Raw genomic sequence first — 8,008 nt, 5'->3', positions numbered from 1 at the left:
TGGGAACGCTGTAATTTTTGCATGATTTTTCTGTAAACTCACAACTTGAATTAAAAAATAATAATAAAGTGATTTAAAAAGAATTCCAATAACACTGCCTCCTTTAAAAAAGTGTTATCAATTAAATAGAGATTCATAAGAATTAGGTGGGAGAAGAAAGAGGGAAAGAGATGAAGGTGGGCAAAAAGGTATGAAAGGAGGTGAGTCCAAGTACATTTGGGGATGAATAGGCACCTAGAGTGATCAGAGTATAAGATTCATGGGGCCAGTGAAGTTTACAGTGAATTATGAAGCTATGAGGTCAGATTATGGAGCGCTTTCAGTATCTTGCCGCTTGGTTTTATCCCCAGTTAAAATCCAGTACCTGTTTTAATGACCAGTTAAATTGCCCCTTGTAGTAAGGCATTAATTTTCCCACCCATATCACAGACCCTGCAAGGGGCAGCCCAAAGGGTAATATGATCCCACTTTCTGCACACTCACACCCCTCACCCATAGCTGACCCAAAGCCATATTGTCCATCAGCTGGTAGCAACTATCCGGTTACTTTTAAAATAGCTTTTTTTTCTTTTTGCATGGGCAGGCACAGGAAATCAAACACGGGTTTCCGGCATGGCAGGCGAGAACTCTGCATGCTAAGCCGCCGTGGCCCACCCTCAGGTTGCATTTTAAGTTTAGAGGCTATAGGCAGATGGTGATAGATGACAGACCCAAAAGTTTCTGCCAAACTGGGGTTTCAACCTTGTAGTGCCAGGTGAAAGAAGAGGAAGCAAGGAGCAATAGAAAGGAGACAGAGAAAAGTAAAGATAAGGGAAATCAGAAACTGCTTCTGTGGCAATTCAGCTGCCTTGGGCCACATTTCCCATACCCCCCTGGGGTTTATTTTCTCTGTATATGATTTTCATATTCTCTCAATAATCCCTCCTTCGCCTGAGCTAGCTTAAGCAGATTTTTTTCTTGAAAACAGTCTTGTTAGAGATCAGGTTTCCCTGATTCCTGTTCTAGATTTAATATCTCCCTGTTTGATCCATCAACCCTTTATTTATATGCCAATTGTGGCATTTTATCTCACCTTCAATTAATGTTAATTATACATATGCCTGTCTCCCCACTTTTCCTTCAGAACAAGTATATTTATCTTTCTCCCTCTTAGCACCTAGTAGAACTTGGCACATACTTAATTCTTAACAAATGCTTATTGAATTGGGTAATGCTTGATGATGCCAATAACCAGGTCCTTAACTGGGTATTGTGAAACTATTATTGACATTCCACAAAAGGTTTTACCATCACTACCACCTCCACAGTTAGAATGTTTGCTGTTAAAAGGTAATGAAGAAGGAAAGGGAAGTGCAGATGGTTAGTTGGCCACCCCAGATTTGCGCTCCCTTTCCACAGTGTAGAATTTGTTGCTGTTAAATGGCTTCCTGGCCAGAGACCATATTTTCCAGCAACCCTGATAGCACCCTTGACCTCTAGGTGGGGTTAACGTATAATTCATCCCTACATGAACAGCAACGATGGGAGCCTCTTCCAGTGGTTAATAAATAGTTGGGAGGAACGTACAACATGGCAGGAACCTGATTCCCCCAAACAAGCCCAAAGAAGGCTGCTTAGCCAGGAAACTTTTCAATAGACTGTGTCAGGAGCAAGAAAAAAACTTTACTTGGTTAAACTACTGTGATTTCAGGGATTATCTGTTATAGCATCTGATATTACCTAAACTAACAAAGAAGGACACTTCCCTATTTTCTATATAATGTTGGAGTATGCCATTGCTGCTACTCTTTTACTCTGTCTTATGGTATTGATATTGGTTGGTTGATTGACTGAGAGACAATCAATTTAATCTTTAATGGGTCCTCTACATTTCTTTCTACATATTTCCATATTCTATTTTCTTTATGATAACCAGGACTACTTATGGGGGAAGGGGTGGGTGAAGATGGGATATGAAGCCAGTGATTCTTCTGATTTTGATTCCAATCCTTAGGGCATTTACTGGCATGTAAATAATTAAGATTACCTGACTCAAGGTGCTCTGGAAAACTAACACAGTTTCCAGATGTCAATCTGATGGACAGAAACCTTCATCTCATGGAGTCTGCACACACCATCCTGGATTTATCAAGCAGAATGTAGATATTGGCCTTTGTTTTATTTATCTCTGAGTCACTAACGTGTTGAATTTAATACTATGCCTCAATATGACCTAAAGCCATGATTTAAGAACAAAGTGGCTCAGTTTTTTGGAGGAAGGGTATATTCAAAGGTTTTCCAGTAACACTTGAGCATAGTAAGAATAGTTAACATTTATTAAGCTATAACTAGAGAACAGGCTTTGTAAGCACTTGACATTCATTATCCCTGTTATCCTCACAGTAACTGTATGAAGATGTCCTGTTATCAGTGCCACTTCAAAGTTGAGAAAAACCGCTCAAGTTCACAGAATTAAGCTAGGATCAGAACCATGGACCAGAAGAACTGAAGAATTCTAAATCTAATGCTTGCACTCTCTTTTTTAAAAAATAAAATTTTATTAATACACAAGCAGTACAAATGTGATATAAAAATTTACACATAAAAATATATTAAAAATTAAAATATCACATTCTTACTATTTAGAGATCAACCAAAACACCTTAGAGTAAACACTTCCAGGTCCCATTCTATATATATACATATTTATTTTTACCAAAATGAAATCATACTGCAACATAGTTCTAAAATTTGCTTTTTCAGTCAATGACCACTTCAGTATATATTTTTCCTAATCTAATACCGACACCATATTCAAGTTTTCCCAATGTCCTTTAGAGTTGGTTGGTTTAAATTACTGATCAATCCAAGAGTACATACTGTCTCTGTCTCTTTAGATTCTTTTAAAATATTATGCCCCTTTTTCTTTATGACATCAATCCATTGAAGAGACTAGACCAATTGCCCCATGGAATTTCTAGAATATCCCATCTTCTGGATTTGCCTCATGGTGCCATTTAACTTGTTCCTTTATCCCCTGTTAGTTGTGTGAATGAGAGGCCAGAGGTAGTAATAGGAATTGAAATCCCAACCCATGACCCTCAATTAACTATGTATCCTTGGATAAGATAATTAACTTTATGGAGGCTTGTGCCAGTTTGAAAGGATTATGTGCCCTGCAACAAAAGCCATGTTTTAATCCTCATCCATTTCATAGAGGCAGCTGTTTCTTTTAATCCCTATTCAGTACTGTAGGTTGGAAACTTGGTTAGATTATTTCCACAGAGGTGTGACACACCCAATTGTGGGTATTAACCTTTGGTTAGAGGGAGATGTGACTCCACACATTTCTGGTGGGTCTTGATTAGTTTACTGGAATCCTTTAAAAGAAGAAATATTTTGGAAAAAGCTTCAGAGCAGAGAGAGCCCACACAGCCAGAGACATTGGAGATGAAGAAGGAATATGCCCCTGAGGGAGCTTCGTGAAACAAGAAGCCTGGAGAAAAAACTAGCAGATGTAGCCATAACCTTTCCAGTTGAGAGGAACTTCATCAGGCTTTCCTGAGTGAAGATAACCTCTTGTTGGTGCCTTTATTTGGACATTTTATAGACTTGTTTTAATTTGGACATTTTCATGCATTTAGAACTATAAACTTGCAATTTACTAAATTTCCCCCTTTTAAAAGCTGTTCTGTTTCTGGTATATCACACTCCAGCAGCTAGCAAACTAGAACAAGCCTCAATAAATGTGAGGATTAAACAAGTTAGTGTTAAGTGCCTAACAGTGCCTGGCACATAGGTCAAACTCAACAAATACTAGTTAGAATTACAGGGCAGTCATACTAGTAAAATAGTAAACAATATACAGTAAAATAGAAATTTTTAAAAACCAGTGGCCTGCTTTTTCACAGCAGGGCAGCAGCAGGCAGCTGTGGTGCTCAGTTCTCTGAATTATCCAGTGCCATCCTTGTCACTGTGGTGACTCTGCCACCCATCACCACCATAACTGAGCAGATGACCCTCTGTGGCACCCTCTAGGGCCACAATCGCTGGGTGACCCAGATAGCCATGACTCCTCAGTTCCTGGACATGATAATGTGGGCTTCGTGAGACAAGACCATTGTGGTGGTTGATAGATTTATATACCCTAGATAAACCATGTTTTCATCCTAATCAATCTTGTGGGAACAACTGTTTTTTTTTAATCCCTATTCAATAAGATTGGTTGGAAATGTGATTAGGTTATCTCTACAGAGATGTGACTCACCCAATTGTGGGTATTAACTTTCCAGATGAGAGAGAAACCCTGAACTTCATCGGCCATTCTTGAGTGAAGGTAACCTCTTGTTGGTGCCTTAATTTGGAAATTTTTGTAGACTTGCTTTAATTGGCATTTTCTCGGCCTTAGAAATGTAAACTGGCAACTTATTAAATTCCCCTTTTTAAAAGCCATTCCATTTCTGGTATATTGCATTCCAGCAGCTAGCACACTAGAACAACCATCATCATGTAGAAGCTGACCAGGTACATGACCAACATTCTTCAGTGTGCCCTGTGGGGTGACTCCTACTTTGTTAGTGATGTGGTCATCTCCTCAGATGGCCAGTTTGGACTCTTAGGCTCCTGAGATGGAACCCTACTCCTCTGGGATCTCACAATGGGCATCACCACATGCCAATTGGTAGGCCATACCAAGGATGTCCTGAATTTGGCCTTCTACTCTGACAACTGGCAGATTGTCTCTGGTCCAGAGATAAGACCATTAAGATCGGGAATAGTCTGGGAGTCTGCAAATACACTGGCTTGGATGAGAGCCACTCAGAGTGGGTGTCTTGTGTCCACTTGTCTCCCAACAGCAACAACCCCATCATCATTGCCTGTGGCTGGGACAAGCTGGTTAAAGTATGGAACCTGGCTAATGGCAAGCTGAAGACCAACAACATCAGTCACACAGACTACCTGAACACTGTCACTGCCTCTCCACATGGGTTCCTCTGTGCTTCTGGATGCCCAGCTCGTGCTGTGGGACCTAAATGAAGGCAAACACCTTTATACTCCCAATGGCAGGGATATCATCAATGTTTTTTGCTTCAGCCCCAACCGCTATACTGCCTTTGTGTTGCCATGCATGCCAGCATCAAGATTTGGGACTTGGAGGGCAAGATCCTCATAGGTAAATTGAAGCAGGAAGTTATGAGTATTAGCATCAAGGCAGAGCCACCCAAGTGCACGTATCTGGCCTGATCTGCTAATGACTAGGCTCTGTTTGCCAGTTACACAGGCAACCTTGTGCAAGTATGGCAGGTGGCCATTGACACCTGGTAAAAAAGTTCATGGCAAGCTTTAGAAATAAAGGAAAAACTGGCTTTCTGACAAAAAAAAATCGGTGGCCCTTGATGATTGTTTGGATGTGGGTAGAACGGGAGCTTCCAGTCAATATTAACTTTAATAATAATTTGCTTGCTTAAGACAGGTACTTAGTTTTAAAATGAATTCTAGAATATCTGAATTTATACAACTGTATCTAAAAATTTAAAAGCATTTAGATTTAAAGAAAAACATGAATAGTGAGCACCCACTAGGTTATCTATCCTCTCTACTCTAGGATCTGCCTGCCCTGTTCACTAGTTGAGACCCCCACAGATATGTCTGCATTACACAAATCTGACCACAACTCATTGGCTGAAGACTAGATTCTTAACCCAAGCTAACCTATGAGCTTATTTCTTCCAAGAGTGTGAAGTTGGGACTAAGGAACGCCAGTGTGAGCCAATCTCATGGATGGAAAAGTTATAGTAACTCAGGAGTTCTGAATCAGCAAACTTCTCACACATGTTTGGAACAGCGGCTGAAATTATTCTGTGGAAAGGGAAGAATAAAGAAAATGTCCTATAAGAACTAAAGACTAGTGATAAAGGGAAAGAACTTCATAACTTCCCAATCCATTTCCATTTTCAGTTTCTAGTCTCTTTCTGCCCTTATGGTTGGTAAGATGTCCCCGAACCCTTATAATAATTAATCTTTTTTGCTTTATGATTCCTGTTTCTTGAAACCAAATGCAGTAGTAAATGTTGTCCTTGAGAATATCTGCTAATACATGGGCATGCTAACATATTTCATCACCTTCTAAAAGGGCTATCACAGCTAATTTATTAGCTGGCAAAGAGTCAGATAATGAAGATAACATGACTAAACATGTCTACGTCTAAAGAAATGCTTAAATTAACACAAATTTGTCAGAACAAAAACGATAATTTTATATGGCATAGAAAAAAATGAGCCGAGATATACACAGACATTCTAAAATACAAGATACCATTCAAACACAAGAAAGATAAAAATATCATTGCTTAATATGATAGAGTGATGCTTACTAATGAGCCTTTCTATGAGTGGTTAGAGAAGGTTAATGGCTGCTGAGCAGGTATTGAGGCTAAGCACAAAGGCTTATGTTTCTCAAAAGAAGAATAGCAATACTTCAAGGAAGGCAAATATCAAGAATGTCAAATTCATTTTTCACATTTTCCACTAAATATACAATACAGATTAAAAAGCAAAATAGAATTTTAAAAGTTGTTCAATTGTAGGTTCCTGGAATGGAAATATTTCTGATTTTGCATGTATCTATATTCATTCAATATTTGGGGACTAATTCACTTTGTTTTTCCATCAAATTATTATACATAATGTTCACTGAGGGTAGCTTGTGGCGAGATAGGAAATGTTCAGGAATGATGGTTGCAGTGTTTATATAGTAGATGCTTTACTGAAATACCGCAATTCTATATAAATCCAAAAAGGCTCTTAGGAGTTTGGTAAATTAACAATTACATATTGGGTTAAGTACCCAAACTATATTTTGAAATGTTATTAAAAAGTCTACCAGCTATAATTTTGGGTAGAATGCCATGTAAATGTATGAGAAGGTATGCCACTCCAACTCGAGATAGAAAGTTATTAACAAAGCCACCCACATGATGACTTTCTCAACCACATGCCTGAAAGACATGTAATTCTCCAAAATGCTAATTGTGCCATGTGGTATATATACCCCCAGAGAAAATTACAAACAGAATAATGCAGTGTGCTCACTCATTCAAAAAATAGATATCAAATATCTTCACTGTACAAGGTCAATGTTCAAGGCATTGGCAATACAGAAATTAACAAAATATGCCAAATTCCTGCTCTCAGGGGGCTTATATTTGTGGGTAGATGTTGCAGGTTTGTGGGGGCAAAGATAATAATCAAGACCAATAAATATATATTTTGTGCAGCAATTCTCCTCCCTTCAGTCACTAGACTTAATGACTTGCTTCTAATGAATTGAATATAGAGGTAAGGCTGCTATATGACATCTGAGTCTAGGTCATAAAAAGGACAGCTTCCACCTTGTGTTTTCTCTCAGATCACTCTTTTGGGGAAAACCAGATACCATGTTGTGAGGACACTCAAGCAGCCTGAAGAGAGGCCCTCATCAAGACAAAGTGAGGGCTTCTGCCATGAACCAGCATTACATGTTAGACAAGTAAGTGAATCTCATTGGGAGAAAATCCTTCAGCCCCAGTCAAGTCCTCTGATGACTATAATTCTGGTCAACCTCTTCACTGCAATCTCATGAAAGATCCCAAGTCAAAACCACCAAATTAAGCTGTTTCCAACTTTCTGATCAACAGAAACTGTGAGAGAAAATAAATTTTTATTTTTTAAGCCATTGCATTTTCAGATAATTTTCTATGCAGCAATAAATAACTAATACATAAACAAGATAGGGTTAGTAGGCAATGCTAAGAAATGTTGGTTTTATTTTAAATGAAATGGGTGGTATAAGGTGTCTAATGTAGAAAAGGTACATGGTCTGACTTATAAAAATTTCACCATGGTTGCTCTGTAAGTATATTGTAGAGGGAAATGGTGGAAGGAAATCATTGTAGCAATCTAGATTAAGTAATATATTGTCTTATATTAGGGCAGCAGTGGTTGAAGAAGTAGAGTGGTATTTACATTTCACATAAATTTGAAAATAGAA

The 8,008-nt window shown here is 38.5% G+C and overlaps 1 pseudogene; it reads left to right on the top strand.

The window, feature by feature from the left end:
* Window positions 1–259: 259 nt before the first annotated feature.
* LOC143675764 (small ribosomal subunit protein RACK1 pseudogene) lies at window positions 260–5,304 on the top strand (annotated as a pseudogene).
* Window positions 5,305–8,008: the final 2,704 nt, after the last annotated feature.

This window comes from Tamandua tetradactyla, chromosome 3 (genome assembly GCF_023851605.1).
Source record: "Tamandua tetradactyla isolate mTamTet1 chromosome 3, mTamTet1.pri, whole genome shotgun sequence".
Classification (NCBI taxonomy): domain Eukaryota; kingdom Metazoa; phylum Chordata; class Mammalia; order Pilosa; family Myrmecophagidae; genus Tamandua; species Tamandua tetradactyla.
The sequence above is the reverse complement of the archived record's forward strand: the minus strand, read 5'-3'. Positions and strand labels throughout refer to the sequence as shown.